Below are 24,852 nucleotides of genomic sequence, written 5' to 3' on the forward strand. Positions count from 1 at the left end.
TGCTTGGTCCCTAGAAATTTTTTTAATAAATAATGATGATCGTGATTGAAAAGAATATTAATTCTTTTAGTCTGACTTTTTTTTTTCAACCCTTGCCTGTCTCTGGCCCTCTCCTCCAGGAAATCTTTTTGAATGTTCAGTCCTCTCTCTTACCTTTCCACAACAAACTAATGCCTTTCCCATCCCTAATGTGGTTAGAGGTGCACTATTTATAGCAATGAGACTGGCCCAAGGGTAGGGCACAATATGGAGCCTGGCCTTGGGCTGCTTCTAAGTCTCATTGGGGAAAAAAACTTCTTTGTCCCTCAGTCTTCTCTATTAAACAGGTAGAGAGACACCAAGAACAGAAAGAAAATAAGATTACAAACCACTTTTTAACCAGCTGTGGTGGAGGTACATGCCTGTATTCACAGCATGCAGGAGGATTGCTACAAGTTCGAGGCCAGCCTTGTCTAACATAGTGAATTCAAAATAAATCTGGGCTACAATGTAAAATACTGTCTCAACCCTCCTCTATTCCCCATCCCCACAAAGCACTTAATAGCCCTTATGTAATGTTGGTCACCACAGGTAGTCCAGAGATCTTCTAATTATGTCTTCACATAACACTGAACATCTTTTTCAGGAGTTCTTTGAGATCAAACCTTTAGAAACCACTGTCAAGTACTATCAAATCCCGTCCCCATCCTAACTTTTGAATATCATTGCCATGCCTTTGTCATTCTGATACCTATTGATCAATATCCTATCTCGATAATGTGTAGTTTGAAATACCTCCTTCACTATTTTAAAATGAAGAGCATAGAAAGTAGAATCTACATGGACAATTCCTCCAAAGCTAATATAACACTTTACTTGTAATATAAGAGAGAAAATTTTATGCTTGTTTGTTTGTTTGTGTTTTTCTGAGACAGGGTTTCTTTGTGTACCCCTGGCTGTCCTAAAACTCACTTTGTAAATCAGGCTGGCCTCAAACTACAGAAATCTGCCTATCTCTGCCTCCTGAGTGCTGAGATCAAAGGTGTGCACCAGTACTCCAGGCTGAAGAAAAAATTATAATAAAACAGTAAGTGCTTCAGTACATAAATACTTGGATATGGCTTCACTAGAAGAAATAATGAAATAATCTTATACATCAGTTAATTACATCAAATTACCTAAATGTTGAGGAGCTATGTAACTAGAGTTGTATGCATGTGACAACTACATGTGATGGAGTGCTAACAGTGATACAGTTCCATTTCCATAAGTGATGAGTAGTTCTTCATAAAGTTCTAAACAGAAGAATGTATGAACGTCTCATAGTTTTTGGTTGTCAGGTTTCTAGGAACAAAGAAGGCCTCTAGCCTTACCTCCTAGATCTCTGCCTCCTTACTCCGTTGCACCTACAATGGTCTCCTTAGTGGCACGTGAATGTATTAGGCACACTTTTGCCTAGGTGGTTTTGTGTTAGGGTTTTCCTTTCTTCAGAATACTCTCCCCAAATATCCACAGGTCTCATGCCCTCACTTTCTTCAGGTTTCTATTGAATTGCTGTTTTCTTGTTGCGGTCTGCCATAGCCATCCTGCTTAAAAATTCCTCCTGGTCCCTACACTAGCCCAGCTTTAGCCCCTCGCATCCCACCTTCTTCTGTAGTGTGGCTTAACAGTGAAAATATATTCCAAGAAAAGTATCATTAGGTAGCTTTGTCGTTGTGCAAAATATAGAGTGCTTACTCAAACTGAGACCTTTGTGGCATCACCAAAGAATACTTATTTTATGGGATGACCATTAATTAAGTAGGTTGTTGACTAAAACATCATTATACAGTGTGTATGGTATTTACTTCGATTGTGTTTGTAGTTTATTCTCTAACTCGTCACTCAATTTTAAGCTCTAGAAAAGGGAAAGGATGTTGTCTTTTTCTCCCCTCCTGGTGGATCTGTATTACCTAAAACACTACTCGGGACATAATAGGCTCTCTTAAATAAATGTTGGCCAAATGGATAAATTATAAATGAATAAGCAGATTTTTTTTAAACCTAAATAATGGTTTGGTAGGGCAGTCTAACGTTGCATGGGACCTGGTACAATTCTTTGTTGTGTGGGGCTGTCTTGTGCACTGCAGAATGCTGGGCGTCTCTGGTTTGCCCACTAAGTGTCACTAATGCTCTCCAGTGACAGTCAAAAATGCCTCCCAAATACTCTTTGACTTGAACAGAGACCTGGCTTTCCAGGTCTTTCCCCTGATCATTCTGGCCTGCCTTTGCAGCCTCCTCGCACTTTACTAGTGAGGAGTGGAAATAGATATCCTTGATTCGAGTTGCCCTTTCCGTGGATTTTCTTTCTTTCCTGGTTAACCCTCGAATTTTGTTTTCTGGTTATTTTCAATGCTGGTGAGTGAACCCATGGTCTCTCACAAGCTGGACAAACACTCCACCACTAAGCAATTTCCAAGCCCTGTTTTCACAATATTTTAGCATTTCTTAGGATTATTCATTTTTTATGTGTATGAGTGTTTTACCTGTATGTATGTACATGAACCATGTGCGTGCCTGGCCTGGAAAGAGGTCAGAAGGGAGCATCACATCCCCAGATGGAAGTTATGGATGATTGTAAGTCACCAATTAGATTTTGGGAGCTGAACGTAGGTCCTTTGAAAGAGCAACAAGTGCTCTTAACTTCTAAATCATCTCTCCAGCCCTGTGTTTTCATATTTTTTTATAGAGATTTATTTATTTTTATGTGTTTGGCCGGCATGTGCATGCAGTGCCCACAGAGACCAGAAGAGGGCATAGTATCCTCTGGAACAGGAGTTACCGGGTGGGTTGCAAGAGTAACAAGTGCTCTTAGCCACTGAGCCATTTCTCTAGTCTGTGTTTTCAGAATTTTTAAACTTTCAAATTGTTAAACATTTCTGCAAGAGTTCAGATATCTCCTTAGTGAAATTACCTAAATGTTGAGGAGCTATGTAACTAGAGTGTATCTGTCAGAATGAATAGAGGGCATTGTCGTTTAGTTGTGCTTCCTTAGCTGGAACAGTTCTTTAATCTTCCTTGTCTTTCATTACTTCAGTTTTTAATTTTTTTTTATTTCTTAAGACAGGTTCTGTGTACATAGCCCTGGCTGTCCTGGAGCTCACTCCGTAGACCAGGCTGTCCTTGAACTCACAGAGATCTGCCTGCCTCTGCCTCCTGAGGGCTAGGATTAAAAGCGTGCGCCACCACACTCTGCTGACTTTGATATTTTTGAAGTATCCTGGGGAGTTATTTAATAGAATTCCGGTTTGTGTAGATTTCGTTGTGGTTATATTAGTTTTAAGTTTTGCATTTTGCGCATGAATACCAGAAGAGATGTTATGTGTTCATTATGTTTTATCAGGAGGGACTTGATAACATTTTACCTCAGTATTCATTTTTGTTGCTTTGACTGCTTGTTCAGTGTGATGCCTGCCAAGTTTCTTTACTTTTTATAATTTTCTTTATAATTACATTCATATACTGCATCACAATGTTCTGATCAATGACAAGAATATGACACTGGTTCCATACGATTAATTATCTAGTGACATCATAGACATTGATCTGTATAGGTACATTCTGATGAAAATCACAATGAGTTCTTTAGAATATGTCTCTGTTGTTAAGCAACTCATAACTGTGCTTATATTGCATTTATTTATCTATCCTTTTATTAATTGTGTGTATGGGTACACACATGCCACAGCACATGTGTGAAGGTCAAAAGTCAACTTGTAGGAATCACCTCTTTCTCTCCTTACCCCATGTGTGTCCTGGGGATCAAACTCAGGTTATCAGGCTTGGCCACAAGCACGTTTACCTGCTGAGCCCTCTTACTGGCCCCAAACTCTGCGCGCATACGTGCATGTGTGTGCCTGTCTGAGTGTTTGCTGCTAAGGATAGAATCCAGGAATGCTGAGCAATGCCCCAAACCTGTAGTTTTTCTTCTGTATAACTAATAAGTGATTTATATTAAGATGCTCTTTCAAATCTTAAAGCATCCACTGCCCCCTCTGTGTTAGTTGTAAATATACATAACATGCAGCTGTCCCTGCCAGTCTTCTCCTAGAAGAGTTTGACCACATGAGCTCTCACTTCCCTCCCTGTCTGCCTGGTGCTGGGCATCTAATCCAGGGCCTCGCACATGCTGCTGAAAGGTCTTTCTACAGCGCTAGTCACTGTCATCCACTTTTGAAAAATATCCTTCTAGTCTCACTGTAGGTGATCTTAATAGACCCAGAGATGGCCTTTGTCATATCTCATCTGGCAGCTCTGTGACCCACTCTCCTAGCACCCAGAATGACAGTTTCATATCTTTTCTCTTCTGAAATCTCTGTGCTCTGATCTTCATCAGAGGCTTTCTGCTTACCTGAAGATTTAAAGCTATCAGAAAAAAATGTCCATCACTCATGAGGCTGAAGCATGAGAACCATCATTTCCACGCAAGATCCTGGCTCATAAAGGAGGAAAGGAGGTCCATAGATTCCCACCATCCTCCACATAACGTGAACTCATTTACCTTGCTTTTTCTATTATAGATTGATCATTTTTTGCTGTCATTAAATCTAATCTTTCCACTTTGATTTTTTTTTTAAAAAAAGCCCCATATTCACTTCATGTTTTTTTTTTTCCCCAAGACAGGGTGTCACTGTACAGCTCTGGCTGTCCTAGAACTCACAGGGCTCCCTCTGTACCTTCCAGGTTCTGGGATTAAAGATGCGTGCCACTACGCCCGACAAAAGCCCCTCATGCTCTTGAGGGCATCACTTCACCGTTCTCTCTTCTCTGTGAAATCAGTTGTCAGAAGCACCCAAATATTCTATTATTGTTTCCCATTTTTTCTGTCTCATATTTCTGGTGCTGGGAATTGAACCATCTCACATGCTAAGCACACACTTTACCACTAAGCTACACACCACCTACTTCCATCTTTTTTGTTACAACTTCATTGAGATATATTTTACAGACCATAAAATTTACCCTACTGCTAAGCTATCTCTTCAACCCGTAAAATAGAATCTTTTAAACAATAAAAAAAAATACTAAAAGGTATTAGATAACCAATCAGGGGCTTTTATCTCTGGAGAAGACTGATTCCTTCTCTCAGCAGTCAGTAATTGCCTGATTGTAGGAGGGGGCGTTGTGAGGTTCCCCCATTCACATTGGCACATCAACTGGTATTGTCATTTTCTGGGTCTTGTTCAGGCAACCATACTGTTGACATTTCATGGGTGCAGCTCTTCTCTCTCTCTCTCTCTCTCTCTCTCTCTCTCTCACACACACACACACACACACACACACACACACACACACACACACGATACAGTCATACACACATATATGATACAGTCTCAGAGCAGACTTCCTGATCCTCTGATTTTTACTTTTTCTGCCCCCTCATCTAGAATGGTCCCTGAGCCTTCGATGTAAGAGTTATTGCTGGTTTGGTGGGGTTGTTTGTTTGTTTGTTTAGAAGCTTTTTTGTTTTTGAGAATTTTTGTGTCTGTGTTCATCATTAATATTGATCTTCAGTTTTCTTTTTTTTTATTGTGTCCTTATCCAGTTTGGGTATCAGAGTAATATTGGCATCATAAAATGAGTTTAATAATGTCCATTCCCTTTATAGTTTATGAAAACAGTTTGGGGACATTAGTGTTACTTTTCTCTAAAAGTTGGGTAGAATTCACCAGTGAAAACATTCAGTTTGGAGTTTTCTTTGTTGGGAGACTCTTGTTACTGCTTTCATTTTGTAACTTCTTATGGATCTGTTTAAGTTGCTTGTATACACTTGGATTTCATTTTCGTACGTCACATGTATCTCTAGCAATTTATCCATTTGCCCTAGAGTTTCCAGGGGCTTGGGAACATAATTGTGATTTGAGAGTATTTAATCTCTTTGTTTTTGAGACAGGGTCCCTCTGTGTAGCCCTCACTGAACTAGAACCTGCTGCATAGATGAGCATGTTCTTTCCAGGTCCTTCTGCTGCTGTCTGCAAAGTGCTATGATTGTGCCACTATGCCTGGTTGGAATAGAATTGCAAAATATTCCCTAATAAGAGGCAAGCGGATCTCTGTGAGTATTAGACCAGCCTGGTCTGCCTAGTGAGTTCCAGGCCAGCTAGGGGTACATGATGAGGCCCTATCTCAAAAAAAGGTATGTCCTAATAATCCTTTGGATTTTATTGGAATTAGTTATAATATCCCCCTTTCCACCTCTGATTTTATTAATTCTCATATTTCTTGTCTTTAGTTTAGCCAAGTGTTTATTGGTCTAGTTTTTTTTTTTTTGAATGATTCTTGGTATTGTTCTTTTAGTGTTCATTTCATTCATTTCTGCCCTGATCTCTCTCTCTGTGTGTGTGTGTGTGTGTGTGTGTGTGTGTGTGTGTGTATGTGTGTGAACACACCACATTTGTGCCTTGTTACCAAGCAGGACAGAAGAGGGCCTTGGATTTCCTGGAACTGGAGTTTATTGTGGTCATAAGCCACTTTGTAGATGGTGGAAACTAAACCCAGACCGTCTGTAGGAGCAGCAAGTGTTCTTAACTGAGGCATCTCTAAGATGCCCTCCTTAAGAAGGTTTTTAAAAGAAGTTATTGTAATTTTTTTGTATTTGTTAAACCTTGCTTTGTATCCTAAAAGGTGTTCTAGTGTAGAGAAGGTTCCTAAGAAAAACACATGTTCTGCATCTATTGAATAGACCATTTGTTTGTTAGCTCCATTTGATCTATGGTTAATTTAGTTCTGAAGTTTGTTGGTTGTTTTTTTGTTTTGTTTTTTTCGAGACATGGTTTCTTTGTAGCTCTAGAGGATGGAACTCATTCTGTAGACCAGGCTGGCCTCTAACTCACAGAGATCCGCCTGCCTCTGCCTCCTGAGTGCTGCAGTTAAAGGCATGTGCCACGACTGCCTGGCTTGTTGGTTGGTTTTTAGTTTGGATGACTTAGCTAAAGATGAAAGTGAGTAATTATGTCACCCACCCACTATTATTGCATCAGAACCTCTCTGACCTTTACGCCCATTAGTGTTTGTGTGGTGAAATTTAAAGAATCCCATTATATGTTCATATATTTACCATTGTTATATCTTTGTGGTGGTTTAAATGAGAATGGCTCCCATAGGCTCATATTTTAAATGCTTGGTCCCAAGTTAGTGGGAGCGTTTGGGAAGGATTAGTATGTATGGCCTTGTTGGAGGCTTTGAGGTTTCCAAAGCCCACACCAGGCCCAGTCTACCTCTGTCTGCCTGCTGCCTGTGAATCAGGATGTAAAGCTCTCAGCTACTGTACCCACCATGCTGATAATGGACTAAACCTCTGGACCTGTAAGCCAGGCAGGCCCCAATTAAATGCTTTCTTTATAAGTGTTGCCTTGGTCATGGTGTCTCTTTGCAGCAATAGAACAGTAAGTAATTAAGGGAATCCTTTTGTTGAATTTGTTCCTTTTATTAATATGCAGTGGCCTTCTGTATTTTCCTAATTTTTATTTGAAATCCACTTTTTCAAAGTTAGAATAGTTATGGCAGCTTTTTTCTGCTTCCATTTGCTTGAATAATTGACTTTCTTGCTTTGGCTCTGTCTGTGAGTGTCTTTGCCCGGGACACCAGATCTTGGTTTGGTGGGGTGGGTTTGGTTTTGGGTTTTTTGTTTTATTTTTATTTTATTTCGGTCAGCTAATTTTCTACTTTTAATTGGAAAACTAAGATAACTTCTATTTAAGGTTATTTTCTAATTCTTATCATTTTGTTGTATTTTTTTTTCTGGCCACGGAGATCATCGAGTGCTCTTTTCTGTTTCCCTAGTTATTATTGGGGACTTTCTGATTGCTGTATTGGATATAGGATTCTTTTCTAGTTCTTCATCCTCATGAAATTTATTCTCTGCTATGCTTTCATCATTGGTTGTATTTCTTCCTTCTCTGTGTTTAAGATTTTTTTTTAACATCTTCACGTTCTGGCATGGTGGTTATGAATCACTTTCGTTCGTGTTTGTATTAAAATAACCTCCTTTCTATTTCAATTTTAAAAGACGAGTTTGATGGATTGGTAGTTGCTTACTTTCACAGACTGAAATACATACACTATCTTGTATTGATAAGTGGTTTGATGTTATTCTAATGTATTTCCATTTGTGGGTGAGTTGAGAGTTTTATAGCTTCTTTGTTTTGTATTTTTGAAAAAAAAATTTTTGAGAACAAGTTCTCATGTAACTCAGGCCATCCTTGAACTGACTACATAGCCAAGGATGTCCTTGAACTCCTGGACCTACCTTATCAACTTCCCAATTATTGGGATTACAGAAGTGAGCTGCAACATTCACCTCTAATTTTCTTCAAAAAGAGCTTAGTCATATTAGATAAAACTTTAAGTTTTTTTTAATATGCCACTGGAATTAGCTATCTAGTAATATGTTGCATTTTTATGTTTGTTTACAGGATATAGGTACAGTTTTCTCATAATGGCTTTATCTGGTTTTAGCTTTAGAGGTATTTTTTCCCTTTAGAATGACTTGACAGCTATTTCCTCTTCCATTAGTTTTGTAAAAGATTTGTGAAAAATTGTGTGATGGTTAATATCAATTGCCAACTTGACAGGATCTAGAGTCGCTTAGGAGACAAGACTGCGCATGCCTGTGAGGGATCATCTAGATTGGGTTAAGTGAGGTGGAAGGACCCACCCTGAATATGGGCACTACCATCCCATGCTCCGGGGTCTAGGACTGAATGAAAAAGGGACTGTGAACTTAACACAAGCAGTCACTACTCTCTACTTCCTAATTGTGACTCTAATCTAAAGAGCTGCCTCGTGCTTCTGTCACTGCCATGCCTTTCCCCACCATGATGAACTGTAGCCTTGACCTCTAAGCCAAAATAGACATTTCCTTCCCTAAGTTCCTTTGGTCAGGCATTTTGTTGTAGCAAGGAGGACAGTAACTAGTACAGACTGCTGTTTGTTTTGTATGTTTCTTTTGGTTCTTCCGTTCTTCAATTTCTTTTTTGTGTTAAATGTATTCTGTCTACTATAACCTTTTAATTCCTTTGTAACTATGCTTTTATTTCAGTTTTCAGTGATTGCTGTAGGTGTTACAATTAAAATTGCAACTTGAATACTATTATTCCTTTATGAGGTTAGTTTTAAACAGAATAAAAAAATCATAAACAAAAATACTTTGCTTCATAAAATCTGTGTACTTATCTTCAGGTTAATATTTAATTCTTCAATTTCAACATGAATTAGTGTTTCTTATAAATCTGGTAGCAACAAGTTTTATGTTTTGTTTATCTTAAACTTTTTTCATCTTCATAGAACAGTAATGCTGGATATAGAATTTTAAGTTGATGATATTTTTCTTTTACTATTTTGAAGTTGTCAGCATACCATCTTCTAGCCTCATGGTTTCTGAAGAGAAGCAATTGTTAGTCTTAAGTCATTTTCATTTTTATTTCGTTAAAAAAAATCACTTAGTCCAGACTTCCCTAAAAACTTTCAGACTAATCAGAATGAAGAAAGGGGATGGGGATGTGCTTCTTTATCCTTCTTCTTCTCCCGGTCACGGTATCCCTCCCTCCACTCCTCCTCACCCCACTCCCAACCTCTCCGCTCCCCCAGATCTTCTCCTCCTGGATAATGCTTCATACAGTGTATGTACTTGCATGAAAATTTTAAAAAGACAAAACGGACTTGATATAATTAATATGATAGCTATATAATATAAACAACACACTTAATAGAGTGTAAAGTGGCAGTAAACTATCAAAGAACTACATGCAAAATGAAAATAATTGACAGCAAGCTACTCCCATGACACAGACACAAATTGATGTCTGTACTTTCCAGGTTTGCTCTTAACTTTCCATTATAAGCCACCGATCATTGAGGCTTCTTTCAAGTATGAGGTTTTTAACATTAATCATACTTTGAGGACTAGGGATGCAGTTCAGCGGTGACGTGATTCAGCACTCGCCTGGAAGTCCTGAGCTGCAAGTTCTGTTCCGAGCACTGCAAAAGGTCCACATATAGACCTTTGAAATTACCTTCTATCTAAAAAATAAGAAAATAAGGCCCAGCAAGATGCGTTGTGTAAAGACAATTGCCCCAGGTGACCTGAGTTTGATTCCTAGAACCTACATAGGTGGAAGGAGAATAGGACTCAACAGAGCTGTCCTCTGACCTCCACGTGCATACCGTGGTGTGCATGTGAATGCTCACACACACACACACACACACACACACACAGAGAGAGAGAGAGAGAGAGAGAGAGAGAGAGAGAGAGAGAATGATAATTTAAAAATTACCCTCTACCCCCCCACTGCCTCTCTGCCAGCACATCGTTGCTAGACAGTGATGTGGGGTGCTATCTAATGGGGAAACAAAGCAAACTCTTCCATTTCTAAAATGACAAGTCCCAGCCAATGGAAATGAAAGAATTTAAGTGACCAAATGTTACCGTTTGTAATGGAAAAATGTGAAGTATGAAGATAATTTAACTAAACTTCATTCCTTTCTTTGAAGCAACAAGTATTCCCAAGACTAGCAGTAAGTTGTATTTAATTTGCTGTGCATACAGAGCTACAGAAACTTAGATTTGCTCTGAAACATACAACCTCATTAAATATTGCCTCCTATTTCCCAGTTTAACTTGTTAACAATTCCTTCCAGGGAAAAGAAATATTTTCCACTCTTCAGAATTCTTTGTGAGTGCTTGGAGCTGCACCCAATTCTCTGCAAGAGCATTAAGTACTTAAGACCCCGAGCCATCTCTCCAGCCCCAGGGCTGATGATTTTTTGATTGATCTTCTGTCTGGCAATAGTTTTAAAAATCTAATTTACCTAAATATGTAGAACTAGCCCTGCTCTCATTCAGTCTCCATTGACATGGAGTATCATTTCCGGCATTTCACTTTAGTTCATATGCATCCTTAATGATTGAATATCTTATAAGCAGCTCATAATTGGGTATAGTTTTGTTACTCCAGTTAGCCTTTTGATTGGAGACTTTAATCTACTTAAACTCAAGTTAATTATAAGAAGGTTTTTTTGTAACTCAAGTGTTTTTTAAAATTTTTTTTTTATTTATTCTTCTCTCATATATTACACTCCCGCTGCAGTCTCCCCTCCTTCGGCCCCTCTTCACTCCTGCCATCCACTCTTCCTCCTCTATTCAGAAAAGAACAGAGCTCCCATGGATGCCAGCTCGCCATAGGACATCAAGTGAGACTAGGAACCTCTCCTCTTGTTAAGGCTAAATAAGGCAATCCCATAGGAGGAAAGGCTCCCAAAAGCAGGCACCAGAGTCAGAGGCAGGCCCTGCTCCCACTGTTAGGAGTCCCACAAGAAGAAGTTACATCACTGTCATAGATATACCGAGTGCCTAGGTCAGTCCCGTGCAGGGTCCCTGGTTGTCAGTTCTGTGGGGTTTCTTGTGTCTTGACCCCATCAAGGCTAATTCAAGCTGACAGCAACTTTGATTGGATTAGGTGACTATGCTTGTATTTCATTCTAGCTACGTCTCAATTTTTGATGTCACAGCCTACATTTTTGTATTGTGTGTTTGTTAAATTGTTGCACTATTCTTTTAACATTTTGTGTCTTAATATTCATAGTAAAGGTATAAGATTAAAGAATTCCTTTTAGCATTTCTTAAAAGACAGTTATGGATGACTAACTTCCTCAGATTTTGTTTGTCTGGTGAAATCTTATGTCTCTCCATCTGTGAAGAACAACTTTGCCAGGTACAATCTTCTTGATTGGGAAGGTTTGGTTTGGTTCACTGTAGCAGACTGACTAATGACCCTCTCACTCTTTCCTACTAACGAATCTGATGCCACCCTTATTGCAGCTCTGTGTGTTGCTTGCTTCTTTTTGCCACTTTCAGAATCCTTTGTTCTTGGTTTCTGATGATTAACTCTGTCTTTCTCAAGTCCTCTTTGCATTGGATCTGATTGAATCTCTTGGACTTTCCCATACTTAGATAATTATATCTTTTGTAAAAGTCAAAAAGTTTTCTATTCTCTTTGAGTTCTTTGTCCCTTTGTCTTTCTCTTCTCTGTCGTGTACTTATGTCCTTTTGATGTTGTCCCATAGCGTTTTCATTTGCATTTTTTTATTCTACTCTGACTATATATTTTCAAATAGAGTGCCTTTGGGTTCACGGATTATTTTCTCTTTTGGATTCTTTTGATTCTCTGTATTATAAACTTCAATGATTGCGTTTTTCCACTCCAGAATTTTTGTTTGATTTTTTTTTTTTAGAATAATTTCTGTGACTTTGTTAATTTTTCCTTTTGGTCACTTAGCGTTGTCTTGCTAACACTGAATTGTTTTCCTCTCTATTCTCTTGGCTGACAATGAGCTTTTCAATAATTATATTGAACCCTTTTCAGATAGTTCTTTACAGTTGGTTGCTGGTGCTTTCCTTGACTACTTTACCACTGTGTTTCTCTGATTGTTCTTGATCCCTGTGACTATGGTTTTGTCTCTGTACATTTGAAGAAGTGGGATCTTATTTCCATTGTTCCAAAGTGGCTTTTTCTGTGACAGCCCATTCCGCCTGGTCAGTATGTTTATCAGACAAGCTTAGTGTGGCAAAGTTTGTTCCTGATACCTGAGTTACTAAGGTGAACCTCATGCCTGGGTCTATGTTATTAAGCCTAGAATTTTGGATGCAAGAGCACTGACCTATTGATTGTGTCTGAAGCAGTAGGCTTAGAGCTTATGTCCATGGGTTTCCTCAAATAGGAGTGTGAGGTCTAGGTCCACAGAGTCTACTGAGTACTCAAGGGTGAGCCTTGAGTTTGAGTCTACAGAAGCAAGCCAGGCTTTTGGATGGTGTCTGATCTGTTGGCATGCACCTAAATCCTGTCAGTGAGATCTGGCCTAGCATGGGGACTGTCTTGCAATCTGAATCTCTGTGGCTGGGTTCTAGATTCTGGATCTAGAAGACCTAAAGCTTGCATATACAGAGACTGGCCAGGTAGTACTGCCTGCTGGGGTAAACATGGATCCTGTCTATGCTGGAGAAGACTTAGGATATGAATTCCATGGAGCCTGAAACCATGGGGGCTGACTTAGATCCTGGGTAGGACTGGTATTGGGCAAGTATAGGGCATAGATCTCTGGGGTTCAGCCCAGCATTGAAGTCTGCTTGGGATATACTTGGACCTTCATTCTGTTAGAATAGCCTAGACAGTGGACCTTATAGAATGTAGAGATATAGGGGCCTATCACTAAGCAGGCCTAAAACATGTGTCTGTGGCACCAGCTTGGTAACTACAGTCAAGAGGGCTAACCTTAGGATGAGGCAGGCCTGAGGCTACAAAGGCTGGCCCACTGCTAGGGTGGACCTGAAGTGTAGGGCCCAGGGTCACTGGGGCATGATTGGCTATGAAGTAAACTAAGTATGTGAGGTCTGGCCTGGTACTTGGACAGGTTTGAGTCTTTGGCCATTCTGGAACTTGTGACCACTTGAGTTCTAGTATTGGGTTGGTTCTGAACCTATCAGGAACAAGTAGCCTGAAACTTTGGGGAATATGGCACCTGGATGGGCCTTGAGGCTATCATCAGGCACTGACCTAGAGTCTTGGACTGTGGTAGCTGCCCAGAGCTGGACTTTACTGGAATCAGCTCAGTTTGGGTATCCAAAACAAGGCTATTGGTCGTGTTTGGGGGATTAATGGACGCTGTGATACAGAACTGGCTTTTCTGCATGTCTTCAGTGTGTCTTCTTACTCTCTACTCTAGGTACTGGAGCCCGCCGCCTGCTTTCCTTAGCGTGAATAATAGTGGTTTCATGGAAGGGAAGACAAATGATAGAAAGCTCCACTCTGCCATCTTGATGACATCTGAATTTTCTAGATTTTGTTCAGATTTATTTTGTTTTGGTTTTTGTTTACTGCTATTATATGTGAGTATTTTTGGTTACTTCTATGTATTTGTTGAATTCTGGATACTAATTCTATGGATTCTGTATTCTCTAATCCTATGGATTCTGTATTATGTGGCTCCTGAGTTTTCTTTCAACATATTTTAAGTTCGTGTTTTTATTTTTAAGCCTGGATTCCTAAGGATCATGCCTAGGTGAATAAGTTTTGTAATCAGCCAATAATTGATGAGAAAAATCTTAAATATTTATATATTTTTCACTTTTTGTTGTGAAGATCTGTGTATGAAAACATACCTACATATTTCAGAGAGTTTTTGAGACCACCTAAGTTTTCATTTTCTGTTTGCACAAGGCCTTCACAGTTAGACAGAAGTGAGTGACTTTAGTCTTTGCCTGTTTTCCTGAGCATACACACAGCCCGTAAAATCCTTATTAATATATCAGAGCTTTTCAAAGTTCTGGTTGTATCAGTCTCTAAAGTTTTCTTTTCATGTCAGGTCTGGTGACTTTTAATCCCGGCACTCTGGAGGCAGAGGCAGTAAGATCTTAGAGTTTGAGGCTAGCCTGATCTACCCATTTTATCCCTTTAAATTCCCAAGGTGGTAAAAGACATTGTCCGGAACTTTGTCACCTTTGAGCTAACACACCAGAGACTGGTAGAAAGTTCACAAAGGGAATAGCCACAATGACAGTGCTATAAACCCTATATTTCTTCAAGATTCAGTAGTCTCTGTAAATGGAGACTGCACTTTTGTTTCCTGACCACCCAGACCCGAATAATCCCACAGAAACTGTATTAATTACAACACTGTTTGACCAATGGCTCAGACCTGTTCCTAGCTAGCTCTTACATCTTAAATTAACCCATTTCTATTATTTTATTTTTTACCATGAAGTTTGTGGTTTGTTACCTTATATCTTGCTTCTTGGGCAGCTACATGGCATCTGCCTAACTCTTCCTTCTTTCCTCCTCTATTGCTGTTTGGATTTCCTACCTTATTATATTCTGCCCTGCCATAGGCCAAAGCAGCTTCTTTATTAACCAATGGTAATAAAACATATTCACAACATACAGAGGGGAATCCCACATCAAGTCTCTTGGATCATTTTCACTTCATTGTATGACTATGGTTAATTGCCATAGTTCTGAAATGATTTGATTGGTTTGCTCATTTTTTAGTGTTCTTGGGGGGAAAGTGAGTTCATTAAAGTCCTTTCTCAGCCATTCTGTGTATTTCCTAATTCTCCCATTTTTAAAATAAGTGTTTTGGAGGTATGGGTGCATTTGTGTGTGCAGGTGGGTGTGGGTATAGATGTGAGTATATGTGGGTGCTGGTGATGGAATCCAGGGCTTTATACATGATAGGCAAATGATCAGCCCTAGTGCTCAGGTGTTTTTAAGAATTATTTTTATATTTTAAATTATATGTGTATCTCTGTGTGTGGGTGTATACACAGGAGTGCTGGTGCCTGTGGAGCCCAAAAGAAGGTATCATATGTTAGATATGGGACTGAAGAAATGGTTCAGTTAAGAGCCTTTGGTGATCTTGAAGAGAAGTTGAGTTCAGTTCCCAGCACCTTCATCAGGCAATTCACAACCACCAATAACTCCAGCTCTAGGGGTTATGTCTTAGTCAGGGTTTCTATTGCAATGATAAAACACTATAGTCAAAAGCAAGTTGGGGAATAAAGAATTTTTTTACATCTTCGAAGTCTCAGATTATACTCTATCACTGAAGGAAGTCAGGGCAGGAACCTAGAGCCAGGAACTGATGCAGAAGCCATAGAGGAGTGTTGCTTGCTGGCCTGCTCTTCACAGTTTGCTCAGCTGTTTGTTTGTTTGTTTGTTTGTTTGTTTGTTTGTTTGTTTGTTTTTCAAGACAGGGTTTCCTCTGTGTAGCCCCGGCTGTCCTGGAACTCACTCTGTAGACCAGACTGGCCTCGAACTCAGAAATCTGCCTGCCTCTGCCTCCCAAGTTCTGGGATTAAAGGCGTGTGCCAACACCACCCAGGACCACCAGCCCTAAAATGGCACTGCCCACAGTGAGCTGGGCCCTCCCACATTGATCATTAGTCTAGAAAATTACTTCACAGACTTGCCCATAGGCCAGTCCGGTGGGAGCATTTTCTCGGTTGAGGTTCCCTCTTTCCAGATGACTCTAACTTGTGTCAAGTTGATAGAAAAGTAACCAGGACAGAGTCCAGTGCCCTCTTCTGCCCTCTGCAAACACCTAAACACACATGGCATACACTCACAGACATGTACACATACACATAAATAAAACTAAAGATAAATACTTAATTTGTTTATTTATGTGTATGTTTGTGTTTCTCGATGTGGGTTTGGGCTTCTGAGTACAGGTTTTGTGGAAGCCAGAAGAAGGCGTTGGATCCCCCTGGAGCTGGAGCTACAGGCAACTGTGAACCAAGCAAGGTTGCTGGGAACTGAAGTTGGGGTCCTGTGGAAGAACAGGATGAACTGTTAACTGCTGAGCCATCTCTCCAGCCCCAAAGGTAAATCTTTTAAAAATACATTTTAAATTATGTTCAATAAATGAAAAAAGAATCTATATTATACAGATGGGTTATAAAGATAATTTATTGAAAACTCGAGAGCCTACCACTCCATGCAAGAGTGGCATTAATGATAGTATCTATCTCTGTGTCCCATGTCCCTGCCTGTATGCCCCATCAAAATCGCTACTGCTAGCCAGGTACTTGTCTTTAATCCCAGCACTGGAGAGGCAGACATGGGGGATCTCAGTCAGTTTCAGGCCAACCAGGACTATATAGTGAGACCTTGTCTTAAAAACAAGTTGCTACTGGGGTTGGAGAGATGACTCAGTAGTTAAGAGCTCTGGCTGCCCTTCCAGAGGACTCGGGTTCAATTCCCAGTAGCCACATGGCAGCTCACACCTGCCTGTAACTCTAGTTCCAGGGGATCTGATACCCCACACACAGACAAACATGCAGGCAAAACACCAATGCACATAAAATTTTAAAAAAATATTAAGTCAGCTGGCAGTGGGACACACCTTAAAAAAAAAAAACAAGTTGCCACCCCTAAATTTGTGTTTCACATTATCTTGCTGTTTTGGACATGTGGAATTTTTTTTCAAATTTGTGGGACTGTTTAACCAATACATTGCATATTGGCTTGGTTGTAAGCTTTTGGAAAATAGTATCATACTTGTTTGACTTTTTATTTTTTATTTTTTTGGAAAGACATGAACAAATGTCTCTTCACCCCAGATAGGACATTGACAATGGACTAAAGAAAGTATTCCACCCAGGTCTAGATTGATGATCTATAGCTGCTTCTCTCCTTGCTCTGACAAAGCCACCTAAGGAAGGAAAGGGGTGTTTTGATACGCACTTTGAGTAGAGCCTGTCATTGTCTTCGTTTGCTTTCTGTGGCAAACACCATGGCCAAAAGCAACTTGGGAAGGAAGAGATTTGTTTCCTATTACAGCTTAACGTTTATCAAAAAGGGAAGTTAGGACAGAACTCAGAGCAGAAACTTGGAAGCAGAAATTGAACCAGAGGCCATGGAGGAATGCTGCCTAATAGCTTGCTCAGCCTGCTTTTCTTCTTTTCCTTTTTTTAACTTTTAAAATTTAATATATTTTTAATTAAAGTATATTTACATCATTTCCCCCTTCCTTTTCTTTTTTCTCTTTCCTCCCATCCCCCCACACCATTTCCCTCTCAAATTTTTTTTCTATTTTTCTCTATTATTATAATATAGATATACAAATACAAATAGGTTAAATACAACCCTCTGGGTTAGTCTTTTCTATGTGTCTCTCTGTGTGTAGATATTTCAGCACTGACCACTTTGTATTCTATAACTAGAGAGGGGCTCATCCCTGGGAGAGGCTATTTTTCCGTCTCCCAGTAGTCATTAGTTCCCCGTAGTTCTTTGTCTAGGAGAGAGACTGAGGTTTTACCCCCTTCTCTGTTAGCATGGCTGGCTATTAATATTGTCATTGATCAGATCTTGTTTAGACAGCCATTTTGTTTGGTTGGTTTTGGTTTTTGAGACAGGGTTTCTCTGTGTAACAGCCCTGGTTGCCTGGAACTTGTTTTGTAGACCAGTCTAGCCCTGAACTCACAGAGATCCACCTGCCTCTGCCTCCCGAGTGCTGGGATTAAAGGCGTGTGCCACCACCACCTGGCTCTTCAGCCATTTTTAAGAGACAAAGTCTCACAACAAACAGACTTACTGATCACCTGGCTCTTACAATCTGTTTACCCCCTCTTCTGTAATGTTCCTTGAACCTTAGCTGCAGGAGTTGAGGTGAAGATGCATTCACTGTGGCTAGGTTCCTATGATCCTTTGATCTCTACATTGTGTCCAGAAAAATTAAATCATGAAATTTGCAGGTAAATGAATAGAACTTGAAATGTTATATTGAGTGAAGTAGGCCAGACCCACAAAGTTAAATGCCACTTATCCTCTCTTCTCTGCCGTTCCTAACTCCAAATGTTCAGATGTGAGTATACAACATGAAATAACCAAAGAAACTGAGAAACCATGGAGTCGGGGGATGTGTGAGGAATAGAGGATATAGGTGAAATGAAATGGGAAATGGGGAGGGGGCCCTTTAACAGGGGAGAGGAAGGATACAGAAAAAGGGAAGAGAGAAATAAAACCAAGGTTATTTGATAAAACCTTCAGAAATTTTTTATATATAAAATTTCTAATATATAGTGCAAGAAATGCTTGGACCAAAGTAAAAATAAAATTCAGTATGGAAAACACAAACTCCTGCAGTTCTGTGTTGGGGCATCTGGAACTCATGATAAATTTATCTGGGCTCAAAAGGGCTTGAGGAGCCCCACCCCTCCATCTCTGCTTCCTGCAGCGCACTCTTGGAATGACTTATCTCTATGCCTGCAGAGCCTCCATGGTTCTACCATCTCCACAATTCTGGCATCTCCACAATTTAGGCTTCACCTTCACAGCTTTACACAGTGGCCTCTTAGGTATTCCAGGAACTCAAACCCTGCCACACATTGTCTGGCCTCAAGGCAGTCTGGAACCACAGTGCAAGACTCCATGACCCCCCTTAATCCTGCATCCTTCATGCCTTCAAAACAAGGATCATGTGAATGACTTTCAAACACATTCTGCTGCCAGGTCAGAATGGACAGTGGCCTCACTCACTTCTTGCTACCAGTTTTCTGTGTTAGTTATGATGTTGCTGCAATGAAGCAACCCATGGAAAGATTTATTTCTGTGAAATATAGTATTCTTACTAATTTGTTTAGTATTTCATACATACATACAATGGTTGGGGGTTGCTTCTTCTTTTCTTTTCTTGCTTTTTTTTTCTTTTTGTGAGGAAGGATCTCATTATGTAGCCTTGTCTGGTGTGGAACTCACCAGGTAGACCAGGTTGACCTGGACCTCACAGAGACCCACCTGCTGCTGCTTCCTGCGTGCTGGGGTCAGAAGGTGTGCACAACCACACCTGCCTCACATACAATACATTTCAGTCATTTTCACTCACCACTCCTTCTCCTAACTTTTCCCATCCCCATCCAACTTGGAGTGTATTAGATGGGGGGCCCTTGAGCCTTCGCCTTCTGTGCTGGAATGTTGACTGCCGTGATTCTGTGCAGGCCACCACAGCTGCTGCGACTTTACGAGGGCCGCAGTCCCGTGGTATCCAGAAGACACTATTTGACCTGATGCTCCCTGACCTCTGGTTCTTACCTTCTTTCTGCCCCTCTTTTTCAATAGTAGGAAGGGTTTGTTTCAACTCAGAGTTGGAGGGTACAGTCCGTCGTGGTGGGAAGGCCATGGCAGCAGGCGCTTGAGGCAGTTGTCCGCATTGTCTTCACAGTAAGAAGCAGTGATGGATGTATGCACTCAGCTTACAGTCTCCTTTCTGTTCAGCCTAGGGCCCCAGTGTGTTAGAACGGTATCACACACATTTTGGACAAAACTTTCCACCCGAGTTACCCTGATCTAGATAATCCCTCACAGACATTGCCGAAGGTTCGCTCTTCCCTATTCTAGATCCTGTCAGCTTGACAGTCAGTATTAACCACCACATGAACCAATGAGTGCATTGTAGCTACCCGTAAGAGAATAGGAGATCGAAGACAAGCTCCATCGCTGAAATGCTCACCCCAGCATGAACAATAACTCACAAGAGCTTCATCTTGGGAGCTTCTTGCCTGTCCTGTATGAGTCTCCCACTGAGTCTCCACTCCCCATTAATTTCTTACTGCTTTTAGAAACTTGCTAAGAGATCCTGTGAACTTGCTGGGCCTTGGAAATCTCTTTTGCTTTTTGAGTCTTAAACATCTGCCTTCTCCCTTCCAGAGAGTGTTTCAATTCCGATGAAATAGCTACAGAACGATATTATATGGTTTCCTGTAACTTACTTTTTCATCAGTATTATATTTCTGAGAGTCACATTTTTTGCTCTGTGTGATTGTAGTTCATGATCAATGATGTGTAACATTTCAGGTGATCATAAAACAAAGAATCCATGTTTCTGTTGATGGACATTTGGATCCTTTCAGCTTTTTGCTCTTATGAACATCACTGCTTAAATGTTCTTTGCTTGTCTCTGCTTCCCATATACCTAGGAATAAGGTATATGTCTAGGAGTAGTAGAGTTGCTGGCTAATAAGATCCATGAAAGTTTAGCCTCACAGGATTCTGTCGAACCATATTCTAAAAGATGATACAACGGAATGAAAGATTCTGTTGACCCATAGCCTCATCTACTTGATATAATCCCACCTATTTTTGTCAATATAGTGTAAAATGATATTTTAATATAGACTCAGCATCCTACTTATCATCAGTATAGCTGATCATCTTTTCCTGGTTGTTGATCAGGTTTTCTCTTTTGCTAAAGAGCTACTAATATTTTTCATACATTTGAATCTTTAAAATAATTTTTGTTAATTTGTAGGAATTCTTTTGTTTTGGATTCTCATAATATGCTGGGTTGTGTGTCAGATCTTTTCTCTCTGTCTTGATTAATTACTTGGTTAATTACTATTGCTGCAGTGAAACACCATGACCGAAAGCAAATTGAGGAGCAAAGAGTTTATTTGGCTTACACTTCTACATTGTAGTCCCTCACTGAAGGAAACCAGGACAGAAACTCAACAGGACAGGATCCCGGCGGTAGGAACTGATGCAGAGGCCCTGGAGGGGTGCTGCTTACTGGCTTGCTTCCCCTGGCTCGCTCAGCTTACTTTCTTATAGAACTTAGGACCACCAGCCCAGGGGTGACACCATCCATAATGGTTAGGCCCTCCCCCATAAATCACACATTAATAAAATGTCCTACAGACTTGCCTACAGCCTGAACTTATGAAGACATTTTCTCAATTGAGGATCCCATCTCTCAAAAGACTTTAGCCTGTGTCAAGTTGACATAAAACTAGCCAGCATACTCTCCATTTGTGGCTTTTTGCTTTATTGTGTCTTTCCATGAGCAGATTTTTCCCCTGTAATGCTGAGTGAGGCCAGAGCTCTATATATCCTATAGATATATATCTATATCCTCATCAGGCAAGTACTCTACTCCCAGCCCCAGCAATTTTCTTCTAAGGAGTTGAATGAATCAGTCTTTTCTCTGTTATAGCCAGTAATTTTCTAGAGTTCCTTGGTCCATGATCAAATATATATCTATAATTTTTCTAATAAAAGTTTGCCTTTTATATTTAAGTCTTTGACCCAACTGGAATTGAGTTTTGTGTGGTATAAGGTCAGGAACCAGTTTCGTTATTTTTCATATGGATAGCCGAATGCCACTTCTGTCGTACATCAAAGCTCCTAGATTAGTTACTGTTCTCATTGCTGTGCTCAAATGCATGGCAAAAAGCAACTTAAGGGATGAAAGATTTGTTTTAGCTCACAGGTTGGGGATGCAGTTCATCCTGTGAGCTGGAGGCTGTTTGCTCACATCTCATGGATCAGGGAACAAAAAAAGGGAATGGCAGCATTCTGTTGGCTTCTTTCTCCCTTCTTTCTGGACCCTAGCCATAGACAGTGCCACTCCCGTTCAGGGTGGGTCTTCCCTTCTCAGTTAAACATCTCTGAAGTCACCCTTATAATCACAGTCAAGAGATGTACCTCACTAATGGTCTAGACTAGAAATTACTTACTCTAGTAAAGTTAACAATATTAGCCACACATTATCTGCATAAATCTGATTATAGACTCTCTCTGCTATTGATTAACCTTTTGTCCCTAAACAACTATTATACTCCCTACATTATTTCGTTTCCTAGTAAATATTGATATTTAATAAAGCAAAAATCTTCCAAGATTTTTTTTTGCCCAAGTCGTCTTCTTACTTTATGTCTATTTTTATTTGAGACAGGCTCTCACTATGTGTCCCTGGTTGACCTGAAATTTACTATATAGACCAGGCTGGCCTCAAACTCACAGAAATCCACTTGCCTCTAACTCTCAAGTGTTGGAATTAAAGATGTGTGCAACCATGCCCAGCCTTCTTTAGATATTCTTTTTTATATATATTTTAAATACACTTCCAAATTCATTTGTTACATTTTATAAGGTTTGGGGAATTAAAGTGACTATATAAATCAGTTTGAATTAATTGATGCTTATGAAGTTGAGTCTTCTTAGCTATAAATTTGGTATGTCCTTTTATTTTAAATCAATTCTTGCATTTTTGTCTAAGTGTTATGATTTTTAAAAGAACTGTATTAAGCCTACAGCACCCAGTATTATTCCCAGGCAGTTTGCCATCCAAGTACTAACCAAGCCCAACCCTCCTTAGCTTCTGACATCCGACAAGATGTTCAGGGTGGTATGGCTGTAGATGTGTTAGGATTTTTATATAAAGCCTTTTGTTGTATGAGATATGCCCCCTTCATATCTTGTGGATTTGTGTGCTATCATAGGTGGAATTTTTTATTCTCATGGTATTAGGTATTAAATCCAAAACCTCATGCATGCCTTACTACCTGGCTATTACGCCAACTCAAGGGATATTTCCCCTTAGTATATTTTTATCCATTTTTAGATATATAAAAATGAAATGGATTTTTAATGATAGTATAACCACTCACTCTATTAACTATATGGTTGTTGCAGCTATTGTTGTTACAGTTTTTGGAGAAAGTATTACTGTACGGTCCAGGTTGACCTGGAATTTGCTATAAAACCCAAGCTGACCTCAAACTGGGATCCATTTGCCTTCTTCCCTCCCCAGTACTGGAATTTCCAGGTATATGTCACTGTATTCTACATGTCTACACTTTACATTTTGTAGTAATTCAAGTTGCACAGAAAAGTTAGTAAAGTTAGTAAGCAGAGCATGCCTGCAGGAACTTCCTATACCTTACTGTGGTATGTTTTTCATAACTAAGAAAGCAACATCAATATATCCCTGTTACCTAGATAAAAGACTTTTACAAGAATTTTTCAGTTTTCCTATTATCGTCCAGTTCAAAATACTACCTTATATTTAGTTATTGTATCTCTGCAGTGTTCTCTGGCCTAAGACAGTTCCTCTATTGGTCCCTTATTTTTCAATGATTTTTATTTTTTGAAATTAAACTACATCATTCCCCCTTCTCTTTCCTCCTTCTAACCCCTCCCATGTTTCTCCCACCATTGCTCCCTCTCAAGTTAGTAGCCTCCTTTTCTTTGTTATCATTTTACACACACACACACACACACACACACACACACATGCCTAAATACATGAATACAACTTGCCCAGTTTATTTAGCATTACTTGTATGTATATGATTTCAAGGCTAACCGATTGGTATTGGCTAACCAATGAGGCAGCTCATCCCTGGGGAAGACTATATTCTCCAGCTCTCAGCATTTCTTAGTCACTGTAGTTGTAAAGGAATGGGGCCCTGTATGATTTTCCCCTTCCGTGCTAACATGGCTGTTGGTGTTGTACTTGTTTAGGTCTTATTTAGGCAGCCATGTTAGTGAGACTTTGTGGGTGAAGCTTCCATATGACTTCTAAGTGACACGATCTCACAGCAGGTTTCCTGCCCCTTTGGCTCTTAGAATCTTTCTGTCATGGTGTTCCCTGAACCCATGATGCACAAGTTGTGTTGTAGATGTATCTATTGGGGCTGGGCACTCCATGATCAGTTTTGTTTGTTTGTTTGTTTGTTTTCATTTTGTATTTTGACCACTTGTGGTCTGCATTGCTCTCCATGTATAGAAAAGAGAAGTTTCTTTGATGAGGTGTGAGAGCTAAAATTATCTGTGGGTAAAAGGCTAAGTATTTAGAATGAGGTTAGGAATTGTGCTGGTTTAGTAAAGTCATGGTAGGAGATTTTCTTGTAAGATCCATGGCCTCACTGACTCCAGAAACTGGGGTAAGTTTTCAGTATCAGGCATGATTTCCCTCTATTGAGTGAGTCTTAAGTCCAATTAGACAGCCATTGGTTACCACCAAGATCGTGAGTGCCCCTGTGGCACCGTTAGGGCTATCTTGTCATGCTGACAGTGTTGTGGGTCATATACCCAGCACCTGGATAGGACTATTGATTGCTTCCCTCCTTTGGAAGCTTGCATGGCACTTTGCAGTCCGAAAGGAAGCTAGTCATTAGGAAGGAGGCCTTCAGGTCAAATCCAGCTCAGATCACAAAGACCCTATGCCCAAACAAAGCATAGGTGTCTTTAGCAATAGCAACTTAACTTCAACCTCTGGGAGATAGCCAAGGGCAACGGCAATAGCCTACATTGTTTGCAAGGTCTCTTGGATAACTCTGATCTGTTACTCCTTATTTCTTATGACATTAACAGTTTTGAGTACTATAGAATGCTCCTCAATTTAGACTTTTGTCATAGATTGAGATTCTTTTTAGGAAGAATTCCACAGAATTTAAATGTTCTTCTCATCCCACATATCAAGGAGTACATGGTATCTACACAGCATCCCTGGTGATGTGAGCTATAATCCCTTGGCTAAGGTAGTGTTTGCTGTGGTTCTGCA

The 24,852-nt window shown here is 40.0% G+C and overlaps 1 protein-coding gene across 3 annotated transcripts in view; it reads left to right on the forward strand.

Annotated features, from left to right (window-relative positions):
- The window catches only part of Kantr (KANTR integral membrane protein), a 31,454-nt gene that overhangs the window by 673 nt on the left and 5,929 nt on the right, over positions 1–24,852 (forward strand). For 2 of the 3 annotated variants that reach the window (XM_085684929.2, XM_085684932.2), the window contains exon 2: positions 16,241–16,393. The gene's annotated coding sequence lies outside the window, so the exon portion shown is untranslated. Of the gene's footprint in view, positions 1–13,737; positions 13,901–16,240; positions 16,394–24,852 lie in introns of all 3 variants that reach the window. The other variant, XM_085684930.2, reaches the window with a different exon arrangement.

This window comes from Myodes glareolus, chromosome X (assembly GCF_982192425.1).
Source record: "Myodes glareolus chromosome X, mMyoGla1.1, whole genome shotgun sequence".
Classification (NCBI taxonomy): Eukaryota; Metazoa; Chordata; class Mammalia; order Rodentia; family Cricetidae; genus Myodes; species Myodes glareolus.